The sequence below is a fragment of the Alnus glutinosa genome, chromosome 14 (assembly GCF_958979055.1).
Source record: "Alnus glutinosa chromosome 14, dhAlnGlut1.1, whole genome shotgun sequence".
Lineage (NCBI taxonomy): Eukaryota > Viridiplantae > Streptophyta > Magnoliopsida > Fagales > Betulaceae > Alnus > Alnus glutinosa.
In genome coordinates, this window is record NC_084899.1 from 18,848,320 (window position 1) to 18,865,157 (window position 16,838).

General features: G+C 37.0%; 1 pseudogene; it reads left to right on the forward strand.

Annotated features, from left to right (window-relative positions):
- The first annotated feature begins 6,287 nt into the window (after positions 1–6,287).
- LOC133856769 (cytochrome P450 71AU50-like) lies at positions 6,288–13,846 on the forward strand (annotated as a pseudogene).
- Positions 13,847–16,838: the final 2,992 nt, after the last annotated feature.

A 16,838-nucleotide genomic window follows, 5' to 3' on the forward strand; every position in this document is an offset into this window, starting at 1 on the left:
GATACTAGATACTCGTCCAAACAGTCTCAAAGCAAATTTGTGGTTTAACCATATAAATTAAGAAAACTTGAAATCTAACGACATCAAGTGGAAGTTCCATATTACTCCCTACGTACAACTTCCGCATGAACCAATGACAGAGACATAACCTTGTAATTTAAAGATCGATCCATCCGCCATTAATGTTTGGGAGGAGCATATTGTTGACAAAGATAAGAACACCGGCAAACCTTGCGTATACAATTTCCCCAACCCCTAGGTTTATAGTGTAGCCTAGCGCAGAACTGATCACATTGTGGTAGCTTGCAAGGAGAGAGAGCCGTTGGAACATTCCAGTCCCTGCAAACCTTCAAGTAGCTTTCACCTGTGCAAATATGGCACACACATGCATACATTAGCACCTACGTTTCCAAAAGTTATTTAGACGATGATATATATGGTAGCTGTACCTTGATTAAAAGAAAGAAAAACCATGAAGAGGATCGAAACTGCTGTAAAGAGCTTCATGATCTTGATTAAGTGGAAGGGATGATGGTTATGCATAAATGAGAAAAGCGACCCTTTATATATAATGAGAAATGCTACACTTTCCAAATATCTCTCTCAAATTTGCTCCCTTTACCACAATCCTATAAAATTTATTATTTTTGGAAATGTATCATAATTTCATAGGCCGGATTGTGACACATTATTTAGGGAGCAAATTTGGGAGAGAAATTTTGGAAAGCTTAGTATTTTTCTTATATAATACTGATATATGAGGACATATATGGTTGACCAGCAATGACACACCAAAAAAGAAGAACGAAACTAAGGGTTTGTCTCAATTAATTATCTGCTTTATATAGATCGAATGTGAGGGAATTTGAAAATTTTACCATAATGATTGATGACATAAAATAAACTAAAGGTAGAAACTAAACTAATGCTCCGTTTGTTGGGGCGTAAAATATTTTATGAAAATATTTTATGTATTTTTTGGTGTTTGGTGCAATCGGAAATGATGGTCAACATAAATTATTTTAAGTTTAACCGATTTTTTTTTTAAAAAAATTTTAAATTTTAAAAACCGTAAATCATTTTCTGAATTTACACTCTTATTTCTTGCACGTAGGGAATCCGTCACGTCGGGCATTGGAGTTTGTTAGTAGCCCGAATTTGTTGCCAAATGTCCCTAGATTTTGGGATCTAGTTGCCGAAATCTGGCGGTACTAGCTGGATTTCAGCTAGCGTTGCAGGAATCCGGTGACTTGGCCGTAATCCAGCATTATCGGTCGGATTCCGGCTAGTTTGCCGAGAACTAGCCAAGGTTGCCGAAATCCGGCAACCGTCACCGAAATCTGGCTAGAGTTGTCAAAATTTGGTGCTGGATTCTAGCGAAGCTGGCCAGAATTCTACACAATTTCCCAATTCCGGCGAAACTGGCCAGAATCCAGCCCACTGTTGACAGATTCCGGCGATGGTCGTCGGAATCTCGTTGCCGGTCTTTTTCTTCGTTGGTGATTTTTTCATACGAGCCAAACGACAAAAAATATTTTACGTCAAAACAAATAGAGCATAAGTGATGGACCAATATTCTGGAGTCGAACTACTAAAAGATGCTTGGGGGAAGCCTCAAAATGTTCGCCAACTTTTTCTTAGGGAAAAATATAAAATTAATCCATGTGGTTTATCTGATTTACAAATAGCTCCATATGGAATCAAAATAAAATCAGAGGTACCTCAGGTATGCCAAAGAAATAATTTACTTCCTACAGTCATATTCCGTGTATTGATTTAATATATCTCGTTAGTGTGATTTTTACTTAAATAAGACACATGTCATAATTTTATTAGCTATGACATGCCACACTGTTGAAACCTTTTAATTCAATAGACGAAATATGACTGTAGAGAGTAAATTATTATTTTTTGGCATACCTCAAGGACCTTTGATTTCATTTTGATACCACATGGAACTAATTGTAAATCAGATAAGCCACAATGATTAATTTTACAATTTTTTTTTAAAAGAATATTCCAATAATTGTTCTAACATCAAATTTTTAACCTCTTATTCTTATTTTTATTTTTAAATTCTGTCCCTCCACATCCAAAATCCTAGTTTTGCACCTAGATATTCATTTGAACTAGGTTCGAACAGAAGAAGCCCAATGCAACACCTACCTAGGCATGATGGCTCAGCCCATTCACAGGGGAGAAGAGCAAAGAGGTGTATAATACATATAGGGAATTACATCTCTTGTAACACCATGATCCTAACCCTAGTTTAGAGACTAAGTAATTTCAACGTTAGGGTTAGTTGGAATCAAGTTGGGCTTGAATGAGATGAGTTTTAGACCCGGAAAGACTCCAGTGCCAATTTTTGGCCAAGGAGATCGAACACTTCATGGGGAGTATCGATCCCCAACCCTTAGGTTCGATCGTAGGATTCAAGAAACCCTAGGGTTTGAACCTATTCCCTTTTTTCGGACTCAAACCTCACGCGAAATCATGCACTTTTTTTTTTTTTTTTTTTTTTTTTTTTTTTTTTTTAGGGTTTTCAAGCCTCCAAATGATTGTGAGATACTATATATTCATCCCAATCCTTACTCTAGCACCTTTACACATATTTCAAGGTTCTTAGAGACTTCCAATGTGTGCTTTGAGAGAATGAATGAAGTTCTAAAACTCCAAAAGTGTTTTTGGGAGTTTCTAAGCCCCAGAAGGTGAGAGAATTGTTCCTTTTTTGATTTCTAGCTCAAGTTTTTGGTCCGATAGAATCTTCTAATATTATGATTTTTGCAGAGGACCCTATTGGTGAGTTCCGGGTCAGTTTTGAAGACTATTCCTACAACCAAGGTGAGCGAACCTCACATGGATATTCTTATCTTTTTATCTTTATGGCATGTTATTTTCATATATACGAAACATGCATGATCACTACTTGCACGCAAATTCTTTTTATAAACATGTGGACTCATTCTCTTATGCATATGAAATACTTGAACTAATGGAATACAATTATTATTTCTGTAAGTACTTTTTTACTATGCATGCATGTAAAGATGGTAAAGAATTGCATCGTATGACATGACTATGTGTCATGCCCTACCATTATACGAGTAAGGCCCTGTGGTCCAGATAGTGTTTATGTTTTTGTGATTGGATCCAAGGGGCCATATAAATGACTGGTGCAACTACATCCTAGTGGTCCACATCTTCGAGTGAGTGGTCCACATCCAGATGGCCAGTCTTGATTTATCTCATGCCTGTGTCGGTCACACATCTGTTTGTACCATTGAGCCAGGCATCTGCAGTATGGTAACCGGTAAGCTCATTCCAAGGCATATTCATCTAACGTATCTCTACCAAACAGTTCAAGCAATTAGGCTGCAAACTTAGCCTGCACTTCAATCATCCAAACCTTATTGTCGTAACATCCTAATTAACTCTATTCATATGCTCTGATTTTTTGCAATTCATACATATTTGTATCATTTCCTATGCTTAGATCAACACTTGTGGTTTGTAGAGCCGAATCTTCGGATATCATACTATAACGTCCCTAAAATTAATTAATTAAGATAATTAACTCAATGTGTTACTTGTAGTGCCTCAATGCTAATTAACTTGTAATTAGCTGAATTTACTATCTTAAATACTAACTATCTGATTAAATTATAGCGAAAAGCAAAAACTTATGATCTGAGTCGAATAAAAAATATCCTTAACAATATTATTCAGCTATTATCAACATAAAGATAGAGCTTTTAAAGAAATATTAACTACAATGTTCATTACTATCTATCTATGCTATGCAAACCTGACTATACGGGCCATTCTCTGAGCATCTTTAGCCCAGCGAAATGCTCTAACCTAACTATCTATCAACATGCTAATCTACAAAATACCAAGGTGTTTCACGAGTGAAAAAATAAATGAATAAGTCTACGGCTTAGTACGGAGCTTGTTATGCAATGAACCTTAATTTATATAATACAAACATTTGAATTTCGTAATTGAGAGTGACATGGTTTATGCAAAATTAGTAAGTATTGCCTTTGTTAATACACTAACATAAAAAAATGTTTTGTTTTGAAATTGGGACTTGCATAATTCCAAGGACAATTCACATGTTATTTTAATTCAGAAATCATGCTAATAAGAATCTTATACATAATTATATATAATCCACAACTTTATTCCATATGGTCTATTCAAGCCTTTAATCTCGATAGGGTTGGTGTTGTCTTGTGGGACCTGTTATATGACATCAGTGCCACAATAAAGCACGCATACTGTCATCGCTAGTGGCTCTACCGGGTTTAAACCTCGGATGATCCACATCACGAATGATGCCGTCTTTGTGAACACCACTTAAACATGGTTACGTTGGTCACTTATAAAACTATTGGATCCAAGACCAAAAAATAAAATAAACTATGGACCCTATCCTTTATAACCGTATGCTCGTCATCTGTACATCATGTCTCACATCATATGTTCAATAATCATAATTCATTTAATAAATAAATATCTGTTTCAATGCACTTATAAACATTTGTAAGAAACATTAGGCTCACAACATAATTATTTACTAAGAAGGATGCATTTAAAAGAAATACTTAGCTCAATAAACATGTTGCATAATAAAAACCGTTAAACCTTTACGTGAACATTTATTTAACTCGAACGCTTATCCTTAATTTCAAACATCTTGACTTCACATCACTGCGATTCATATATTAGACATATTCCATACTTGAAACCTTAATCATGTGTTAAAACCCTAATTATATACTTATAAACAAAACCTTAATTACACACTTCTTGCCAGCATCGATTGGTTGATCCTCGAGGATCGATCGATTGAAGCTCTGTTATCTTGATTAATACTAAAAATCTACTACAAAACCCTAATCTCATGCATAAGCAAGACTCATAATCATCTCAAAAGCCCTAATATACATCATCGACCATGCACAAATGTTTCCATCAGTCCTAACTCCATAAATTGCTCTGAAATATTAAAGGCATTTAGCTTTTATTATCAAAATTAAAATCCATTCGCTAACCATCTGAGATAAGTGCATTAAAACATCCAATGATGTGTGTTTTAATACTATTTGTCATTTAAAAGAAAACATATTTTCAAATTTTATAGTTTCCAAGCATGAATATAGTTTCTTAAATGAATAAATACTAACTTTAACTCATTCTATTAGAAAAACAACTAATCATAATTAGATACGAAAATGTACAGTAAAATTATGCATATAAACTGAAGTTAAAGATGGGGTTTATGTCATTACCCCAATGATAGAAGCTTTCCAAGCAAAACCTCCATAAAACCCCTCTCTCTCTCTCTCTCTCTGGGGCTTGGGTCTCTCGAATGGGGGCGAAAATATGACCTATGGTTTATCCTTGGTCCTTAAATAGGGACACCCATGCTACATGGTTCTAGAATTTTCTCCCAAAACCTTGTGTGTGAGCATCGTTCATTCAACCTTTAAGTCGATTGATGGATGTGCCTCGTGCATCAATTGATCAATGTTACCATCGATCAATAGATGGTTGTTTAGCCCTAAAATTTTAAAATCTTTTCAACGCCATTTGTGGAGCACTAGTACATAGGTGCAATAATATATATTTTAAAGAAAAATATACACTTAAATAATTTAAAATATTTCAAAAGTTTCATGATTTGTAACCTGATATTTATTTTAAAATAATTATCACGTATTTAAGTAGGATGCTACAACTAGAGAGTAAAAAAAAGGGTGCTTTGCACTACAAAAAAAAAAAAGAAGCAAATTCTGGACGGTTTTAAACCGTCCAGAAATGCAAAAAAACCGTCTGGAATCAATTCCAGACGGTTTAAGGATATAATGTCGCTAAATGAATTTCTGGACGGTTTGGGAAAAACCGTCAGGAATTCCAGACGGTTTGACCCAAACCGTCCAAAAGCAGTTCTGGACGGTTTTGCCCAAAACCATCTAGACTTCATTTTTTTTATAAAAAAAAAATTTCCTGTTTCGATTTATTTCCTTTTGTTTTATATATTAATATCATTAATTAATATCCATTATTTCTCTCGTTGGTTTTTTTTTTTTTCATCGCCGGCGTGCTCTAGTTTTTTTTCATCGCCGCACATGTGGTTTTTACACGACATATGCCAAAGCACTTCGACTTGACAATTTTTTTTTCATCGTAGTTCGTACTGGAGTGTCGAGCCCAACTACAAATCCCTTCAAGTTCAACATTACGACCCAAAATCTAAAAACCCTAATTTCGACCATTTCGCCATGGACCCGGAGATCGCGAAGACCCAGGAAGAGCGGAGGCGTATGGAGCAGCAACTGGCTTCCTTGACCTCTGTCACCTTCGACACCGACCTATACGGCAGCAACGACTGCGACGCCTACGTCACGTCCATCCCCGTCAACGAGGATGACGAGAACATCGATACCATGGACAACGAGGTCGCCGGTGATTTCGGAGAGCACTGCTCCACTGCAATGCAGAGAGTCGCCAAGACCGTGGACGCGTATCTGGGCGAGATCGCCACCTAGTGAGAAGCATCAGAGAGACGAGAGAGAGAAGAGATATTTGGGGAGAAGAGAGTTTTTTGGGGAGAAGAGAGTTTTGGGGGAAGAAGAAGACTGAGAGATCAGAGAGAGCTAGAGAGAGAGAGAGAGATCGATGGTTCTGATTTTGGTTGGGAAATAAATCTGACGAATGTGGTGAAATAAGAGGTATCACGATTTGGTAAAAACCGTTTGGGAAAAAAAAAGGCGTGGGAAAAAATAAGAGGCATGCACACCGACCTATACGGCAGCAATGACATGGCGTGGGAAAAAAAAATTCCAGACGGTTTGGTAAAAACCGTCTATAAAATTCCAGACGGTTTTAACTAAACCGTCTGGAAATAAAATATACCGACTGTTTTAAAAAAAACCGCCCATAAATTTATAGACGATTTTTATAAAACCGTCTGGAAATGAAAATTTCCAAACAGTTTAGTTAAAACCATATGAAATTTTATAGACGGTTTAATCAAACCGTCCATAATAAATTTTTTCCAGAAGGTTTCAAAAAAACCGTCTGCGAATTTTATTTTCTAGACGGTTTTAGAAACCGTCTAGAAAAAAACCGTCCATAAATGTCTTTTTTTTTTTTTTTTTTTTGTAGTGTTGGTAATGTGGCTGATTAGGCTAGTTGTGGGTGTTAAGGTAGTGATGCAAGATGGCTTGGCGCCACACGCCTTGGCTCGATGTGCATGCCTCTAGATTCGGCGTTTGTCCTCTCTGGTGAGCTTAAGCCCCTCTACACCCTCGTCTAGGCTCCACCTGCCCACAACCGAGTTCTCCTCCGCATCCATGTGCGGCACCTTGGCCATCTCCGCCACCACGTCCAATGCCGGCCAAGCCAATTGGTAAAAATTTTAAACCTTTTAAATATTTTCTTATTCCTCGGTTGTAAATTCTTAGACTTCCGTAATTCTCGTATTCAGCTCTAGGTTTTAATGGTTTAATTTGCATGTGCTATTATATATAAAGTGGTTTAGAGGGATTCATTACTTGCATTAGTAGTGAAGCTTAGGCTTGTACAAGCAATTGCGGTTAGCAGTTATTTGCTCCAACCGCTAACCGCCTATGGCTGTTATTGAATTTTAACAGCTGCTCCGCTTAGGCAGTTATCAGTTATTAAAACCTATGACTGGCAGTTTGATAACTGCTTTTTATACGTGGGCTTTTGGACATTTTGGGCCGGTTTTGAGCTTATTTTAATTTTTTTGAGCTTAAATCGATTAATGTTCAAGAATAAAGAAAAATACATATGCCTTTTTATTTATTTATTTATTTATTATTTTTTAAAGGCCAAGCAAGCCATAGGAGTAATAATCAGTTTCCTTCATCAGCTCCAGAGTGGGAGTGAAATTTATGTGTTACAAGCTCCAGCTTAACTAAATTGAGAAAGAAAATAATATATGGCATCAATTCAACTTGAAGAAGCAAATTCACAAAATATGAGTGCGCAGTTCAGAAATACACACTAAGGGTAAAAGGTTCTATATATATATATATATATATATATTAATACGAAAACGACGCCAGTTGGTGTTTATATATATATATATAGTCGCCCTGTTTGTACAGCCCTAGTGAAGCTAAGGTTTTATCAGATTAAATTAGGTTTAATTCAAGGTTTAGAAGGAATCAAATGTGTTTCTTTGTTTGAAAAACTTGTGTTTGAATGTTCAAGTAAGATTTTTGTGCTTCATTAGCGAAAAATTGTCGGGGTTGGATGACTCAAATTGATAGGGATTGATCTTGTAAATTCACTTGTGGGCTCAGAGCTTGGGATTTGAAAGTTGGCAAGGACCAATGGATTTTTTGGGTACTAAATTCATCCATTTGATTGTTCTCATACTGTAGACGTTTTAATTACTTATTCAGAAAACAGGATTGCTACACTTATACTTACTTTTTTAATTGAGGGTCGCTTGGTAAATTGTTTTGTTGTGAATTTTTTGTTTGAATAGTAATAAGAAGTGACTGATGTGATATAAAGTTAAAAAATGAGGTTCAAATTTTTGAAAGAGAAAGGTGAAAAAAGCTGTTTGCTAATCGTCTTGAAAAGAAGTTCATTTTTTTTTTTTTTAATAAATGAAAATAAGAGAGGGAGATAGTTGCCAAACAATGCCTCAACTAAGGCCTTATTTGGCAAAGTACTGTGCAGAACAGGATAGTGGCCGGGTAGTTAATTTTGGAAATAGTAAAAAGTGATAGATGAGTAAAAATAATTTACATAGAAATGTGAAAAATAATTTGTATTGTAGTGAATTTTTTTTATTTGAATAGGAATAAAAAATTATTGATGTGATATAAAAAGTAAAAAAAGTTGAAATATTTAGATGTTGATTGTTATTGGAAAATGTAAAAATAAAATGGAAAATTTTTGTATTGTTTGCCAAAATAAGGCTCGAACAAATTAAGGTTAGGTGTGAAAAAAAGTTTAAATTTTATTGAATTATTTATTTATTTTGTTAATGATATTTTTTAATATTTTAATCGATTTTTGTCTCCATTGATTTGAGGCAAAATTTTGGCTCCGTGATTGCTGTGTAGTGATTGACTGAATTATTATTATTTTATTATTTTTTAAGAAAAATAATAATAATTTTATTGATAACGTAAAATCAACCGGAGCAAAAGACTCTACAAAACCAAAGATAAAGAGTTTGACAAAAGAATCTCGCAAATACAATGGGGAATAACACCTCCTATCCAAATACTATGATTCATATTGTGCCAAAATATGTGCGGCCGAATTTGTTCCTCTTTTTGTATGACAGGTTATTCAACTATGAAATTCAGTAAGAACTGTTTGAATATTTGCAATAATATTTTCATACGTACTCTAATTCTCACCTCTATGATTAATAGCCCTACCACAATAAGTGATTGTTGTGTAGTGATCGACTGATTGAGTACCATGTGAGTCAGATTCACGTTTTAAGTGATTAGAGAAGCTTTTACGTTTTACGAAAAGGCTCACTAGCAGTGTGGGACTCACTATTCACTATTCACTGCACATGTTAGAACAGAAATGGTAGATTCTTATTCACTGTTTGTCCCTTCCAACACCCATTCTTCATCTTCTTCTTCAACACAACACCCCTTCTTCATCTTCTTCTCAATTTCTCTCGCTCAAAATTGCGGCTATGTCTTCTTCTCCAAGGTCCAGTTCATCCCGACCCCCAATTTGCCCATTTCAAATACTTTTTTTTTTTTTTTTTGTTAATTTTCTGGTTCAACTTTTCAAGTGGCGTCCAATTGTTCTACCAGACAACTACATAGAGCACGCATCAGCAGATGAACAGCTTAATCTTGCTGGGTTGTCTGGACATCAAATAGCTGCAACAACATTAAGTCTGCTTGGCCGCAATCGTGAAGCCCTCCTCCTAACATCCTAGAAAGGTCCACTTTTTCTCTACCTTGTTGAAATACTAATGATATATTGAAGATTGCCTAGCTGAAGCAAGGAAAAAGATGAATGGATTCAAACTCAAAGCAGGATTTAGTGTGCCAAGTTTTTGTTATTGCTCTAGTATTCTGTATATCTATCACGTACAAATATTTGCTTGTATATATCATAATTAAGCTCCAAGTATTCTGTTGAGTGCTTGACGCTCCAAGAATTGGAGTTGCAGAATTGGGGCTGGTTCAGCTACTTGTTCTAGTTAGTAAAGGAAGGAGAATGAAAAGAAAGGAGAAGGGGTGAAAGGAAAAAAAAGGCTCCTGCACAAAATTTGTGTAACTATTGTGCAGGAGTCTAGAGACATGAGATGGGTCTTATGTGGAACCTTGTGGTGGCACGTGGGTTCCATCACCTATATGTCTAGAAATGTACATAAAAGTTACATAATTATTGTGCACCAATTACTTTCGTAATAAAAATGAGGCGTGAAGAAGAGAGGAGAGAGAGAGATTTTTTTTTAATTAAAATAATATATTGGTTAACACTGTAACTACTTAAGGATGAAGCCTTAAAATAAGGCAATTTTTGTGACTTGTTTATTTTTGTAACTTTTTTTCAAATTTTTCTTATTTTAAGGAAAAAACGCTTATAAGACATCTTCTAGTAATGAACTTAGTCATTAGTCAAAGAAAGGATGCTTGTACAAGAATTTCTCATTTCTAAATTGTGTAGTAGCCTTTGTCGGAAGGAAAATTCCATCAAGTGGGTACTCGTTTTGTCTCAGGCTCAGCCAAACCCCTTGACTATCGTTCTCTGACGATTACACACTAGTCAATTATCCATAATTTCACAAAGAAAAAAAGAAGAAAAAGAAAAGAAAAACTCTCTCTGACGGGTGTTTTCTCTTGTTGCTGCTGAGCCCTGCCTGCATCTGGATGAAACATGCCCACCATGGCTTGGACATGGACCATTGCTGCACTGGTGACGCTTGCTTTTCTCTTGCGAGATGTTAAAGTGTCCCACATTGCTAAGAGATCCTTGTCTTATAGACTTTATAAGATGATTGGTTTTTCTCTCTCGTTGTTATCCATGTGTTTGGCTATTAGTTGCCATACGTGAGGGGGCGTGCTAAAGTGTCCCACATTGCTAAGATTTCCTTCACTTGGACACTTTATAAGTCATGGTGTCCCCTCATTTCTCAAGGCGTCTTTTGAGGGTGAATAAGGCCCATAGACTTTTTACATGGTATCAGAACAGGTTCCTTTGACAATGATGGGCCTTTCCCTCCTGTTGTTGAACACGTGTTTAGCCAAAGATGCCACACGTGAGGGGGCGTGTTGAAGTGTCCCACATTTTTAAGAGATCCTTGTCTTGTAGACTTTATAAGCCATGGACACCCCTCCTCTCTTAAGGCCTCTTTTGAGGGTAAGTAATGCCCATGAACTTTTAACACGAGAATGGGCATGGAAAAGCAGTAGCAACAAGAAGAAATTACCTCCTGGTCCAAGAGGGCTCCCTATCTTCGGGAACCTTCACATGTTAGGGGAATTATGATGTGAAACCCGTCAATAATAACGAGACCCAACAATGAAAGGGAACCCAAGATCGTTCTAAGGATAGATTCGAATGGAAGACCTCGACCCGTTGTTTATGACAAACAAGAACCTTGGTATAAGGAAGACGCCACAAACGGTGGTGGAAACTCCGTTTGATAAGTCGAGATGAACACCACGGGAAATCCCGATAAGTTCGCGTAGTTCTTCAAAGAACTAAAGAGAATAAACCTCACAAGTTTTATGAATAATCAATGTATGTTGATTACATGGTAGGCACACCTATTTATACAAGAAAATTACTTGCGGAGAAAGTAATCCTAATCCTAATAAGTAAACAAATCAATTCCTAGCAAGGAAAGAAAATAAAGTCCTAATCCTAAAAGGAAAGAAATAAATAAAGATCTTAGGTAGGTAAAGAAAATAAAGTCATGCAATCCGATCCTTCTAAATTAACGAACAATCTCAGCAATTCTTAGCCTTGACCGGATCCTTCTAGAACTTGAATCAAGGTGAAGATTTTTTGTTGCCCACGTGGATCATGCTCAATGGGCCTTCACGAATTTGCTTGAGCTCATAACTCTTGGATGCGTCCGTTGAGCACATCCTTGAACTTCTTTGCTCGTGCTCTCGTAACCGGCCCAATTGGTACTTGAACGAGATCCTTCGAAGCAGTGCCTTGATTTCCATCAAATTACCTCATCGCAATCTCCATCGACTTGCCCAAAAACATGGCCCCATCATGTACTTGCGCTTAGGCTTGGTGCCTGGCATCGTTGTCTCATCGCCTCAGGCTGCTGAGCAGTTCCTTAAAGCACACGACCTCGTGTTTGCTAGTAGACCACCTCTTGAGGCCTCAAAGTACATCTCTTATGAGCAAAAGAGCTTGTCCATGTCTCCGTATGGCTCTTATTGGCGCAACATACGTAAGATGTGCACTCTCGAAATTGCTTAGCAACCATAAAATCAATTCTTTCAAATCCATGAGAAAAGAAGAACTTGGCCTATTGATAGAGTTTATTCGAGAGGCTGCCCGTGATTGTGTTGCTGTTGATCTGAGTGCCAAGGTTTCATCTCTCAGCGCAGATATGAGTTGCCGTATGGTGTGTGGGAAGAAGTACATGGACAAGGATCTTGATGAGAAGGGATTGAAGGCTGTAATGCACGAAGCCATGCAGCTGGGAGCAACTCCCAACCTTGGTGATTATATTCCTTGCCTTGCGCCCCTTGACCTGCAGGGGCTGACACGACGAATGAAGGCTGTACGTTAGTAAGATCTTTGATGACTTTTTTGAGAAGATCATCGATGAGTCCAATCCAAGGACGAAAATAAGACCAAGGACTTCGTTGATGTCATGTTGAGCTTCATGGGATCTGAAGAATCTGAGTACCGTATTGAACGCTCCAATATCAAAGCCATAATTTTGGTAATTATTCATACTACTTGAACTGTTTCAATTAGAAAATTAAATTTTCTGACAATCATTCTTTTTGTAGGACATGCTTGGAGGCTCAATGGACACATCAGCAACGGTAATTGAGTGGGCACTGTCAGAACTAATGAAGCATCCTCGGGTAATGAAGAAAGTTCAAAAAGAGCTGAAAGATGTGGTGGGCTTGAAGAGGATGGTGGAGGAATCGGACTTGGATAGCTTGGAGTACTTGGACATGGTTTTAAAGGAAACATTCAGGCTACATCCAATAGCACCGTTGTTGCTGCCTCATGAGGCCATGGTGGATTGCACTGTCAACGGTTTCCACATACCCCAGAAGTCTAAAGTGATAATAAACATATGGGCAATTGGGCGAGACCCAAGTGTTTGGAGTGATGCAGAGAAGTTCTTCCCAGAGAGATTTGTTGGGAGTGATATTGATGTCCGGGGACGTGACTTCCAACTTATCCCATTTGGGTCCGGTAGAAGAGGCTGCCCGGGGATGCAATTGGGTCTAACTGTGGTTCGGCTAGTGGTAGCACAACTAGTCCATTGCTTTGATTGGGAACTTCCTGATAACATGCTGCCAAATGAGTTGGATATGACTGAGGAGTTTGGTCTCATAACACCAAGAGCCAAGCATCTACTTGCAATTCCTACTTATCGCCTATGCAAATGAAAACATGTCTTTTTTCTTGTCTATACTTTTGTGCCCGTACTGTGTACAATGCCTGGATTTGTAGTTAACTAGTATTTGCTAATTGTATGCTGCATTCACTTATCACAACTCAAAAGCCTAGAATTTCCTTTCTTTACGAAAGGAAGAGAGGCTTGCTGTTGCTGAATAATTGAACCTTGGTTTTATAGAACTCAATTTGAGGATTGTTTTCTGTTTGTACTTGATCTGCTACACTCAAATTGAGCCAGAAGTCCCCCTCGCGTTGTGCGAAGTTTGGCTTTTTTTTTTTCTTTTTTTTCTTTTTTTTTTTTTTTTTTTTTTTTTTTCGGAGAGGCTCATTGTTATGAGTTTTAAATTACTCGCAAGTGCACGAATCGTTCATAATATAGTGTGTGCAAGTATGGGGTCGAATCCACATGGAATTGCGTTGCTAAAATCAATTTCTAAATTAATCATATTTTAGCCTTGTGCTGAATTTTTGGGGTTTTTATGCAAAATAATAAGATAAAATAAAATAGAATGAAAACAATCAATAAAAAGCATTAAGGTTTTAGAATCCACCTCGCCAAATCAAAGAACATATTCTCATATTTGTTCATACATCTTATGCATGTTCTAATTTTCATAAAATTACCTATTGAAAGATTCAATGAATCCATCATTTCTACAAATCACAATGAATATCCAATTTAATTCAAAACCATCCAATGTATTCGTTTGATTAACAAATCACAATGGATATCCAAATTAAATCAAAAGATTCAATGTATATGTTGGATGAAACACATTGAATATCCAACGTTTACACATATATTAATCGAAATAATCAATTAAAAGAGTTTTAATTCTTTAATTGAATTGAAATAAACATACATTCAGATTATACGAACAAAACAAGAAAATACGAAATGTAATTAATGGCAAAACTTCATCTTCAACGTTAGTGGAAAAATTAGTCTTTCATGGCTAAAAACAAAACACTAACTTTCATTAAGAACATAAAAATAAAAGACTTACAAAAAGAAAAAGTTGCAGGAAAATAAAAGTCAAAGAACCCAGCTGCCCGTTATGTACAAAGAGGAGCTTTTCGCTTAAGCCCCCCACACTCTACATGAAAAGAAAAGAAGCATATATATAGCCACAAATCCCTAGGGTTTTTAGCGCCTCCTCCACGTCCTAACGAATAATATACAGCAGACCACGTGCAAGCGGAAAACATGCTGCTTGCTATGGAAAATTATGTGCTCTATTTTTGGTTCTCCTTGCGCCGCACACCTGCTGTCTTTCAATTGTTCCAAATATAGAATGACATTGTTGCATGGCTCTTTTAGGTTTAGAAATAATGCACACTGGCACCTATTCAGAAACTTGTCTTCATTTGGTCTATTCTAGAATGAATCACGCGTTGATTCGATTGGTGCACAGGTGGCAGTTATGGAAGGAAGGTGTCCTAATTTGGTGCACGGCTACAAGTCTACATGGAAAAAAAAATGATAATCTCGAGTGATTGCCAAGTGTGGAGAGAACTTGTATTAACAGAATCTGAATGTGTAGAGTGAATGCAAGGAAGAAGATGAACTCAGAGAGAGAAAGTGAGGCTGAAATCTGATCTCATTCGGTAAAATGAAATATTACAATAAGGTTTGTATATATACAAACAAGAAAGTGAATAGGATAATTACACGTGTATGAACTAATCTAACAGATTGAACAGAATTACAACTAGATTGAAAACTAATCTAACTAATCTGATAGCCCCCCGCAAGATGGATGGAATATGTTTATAACATTCATCTTGGATAGGAGATCATGAAACAAAAGTCTAGGTAAAGCTTTTGTAAAGATATCTGCAAGATGGTGAGCAGATTTGACAAGTAAAGTCCGAATCAAACCTTGAGAAATTTTCTCACGCACAATATGGCAATCCAACTCAATGTGCTTAGTGCGTTCATGAAAAACCGGGTTAGCTGCTATGAGAAGGGCAGCATGATTATCACAAAAAAGCAATGTAGCCTGAGGATGAGAGAGTTGAAGATCTTTAAACAAAGCGATTAACCAAGTAATCTTACATGTCATAGTAGCCTTAAACCGGTATTCGGCCTCAACAGAAGACCTTGAAATCGTATGCTGCTTCTTTGATTTCCAAGAGATCATAGTCACCCAAAAATACATAAAAACCAGTAACTGACCTTCGAGTATCTGGGCATGCAGCCCAATCCGAGTCGCAAAAAGCCTTCAGCTTAAGAGGAGAATCGGAAGGAAAGAAAAGACCCTGCCCGGGAGAAGATTTCAAATACCTCAAAACCCGAAATGCAGCATCCATATGTGGCTTTCTAGGTGAATCCATAAATTGACTCAATAATTGAACCGAATATGAAAGATCTGGCTGTGTAATGGTTAAGTAAACCAATCTGCCAATTAACCTTTGATAACTAGAAGGATCATCAATAAGCTCACCATCACCCCGAGAAAGTTTGAGATTCGAATCCATGGGAAAGAGGACTGGTTTAGCACCAAGAACACCAGAATCCTCTAGAATCTCCAAGGCATATTTATGTTGAGAGATAGAAATCCATTTAGCACTATGGGCAACCTCTATACCAGGAAAGAACTTCAATGGACCAAGATCTTTGAGGCTGAAAACACTATTAAGAAACTGAGTAAGCTCCAAAACTGTTGCAACATTGTCACTAGCAATGACTATATCATCGATGTAAACAAGCAAAGCAATAAAAGAGGAAGCTTGTGTAAGAGTGAACAATGAGTAGTCAGCCTTCGATTGTGTAAAACCGTGGGAAATCAAAGTGGAAGAAAATTTGGCAAACCATTGCCTAGAGGCCTGCTTAAGACCATAGAGGGATTTTTGCAATTTGCGGACTTTAGAAGGTCCTGAACTTGCGAAACCGGGAGGGAGTTTCATATAAATTTCTTTAGCCAAGTCGCCATGAAGAAATGAGTTATTAACGTCCAACTAATGAAGATGCCAATTCTTCATTGCAGCAAGAGCAAGTATACACCGAACGGTTGTGAGCTTTGCAACCGGGGAGAATGTGTCATAGTAGTCTAGACCTTCACACTGAGTATATCCTTTTGCGACCAACTGAGCTTTGTATCTCTCAACTTCACCATTAGCCTTAAGCTTTAATTTGTATACCCATTTACAACTAATGGGATTTTTATTGGGAGGAAGATCCGTGACTACCCAAG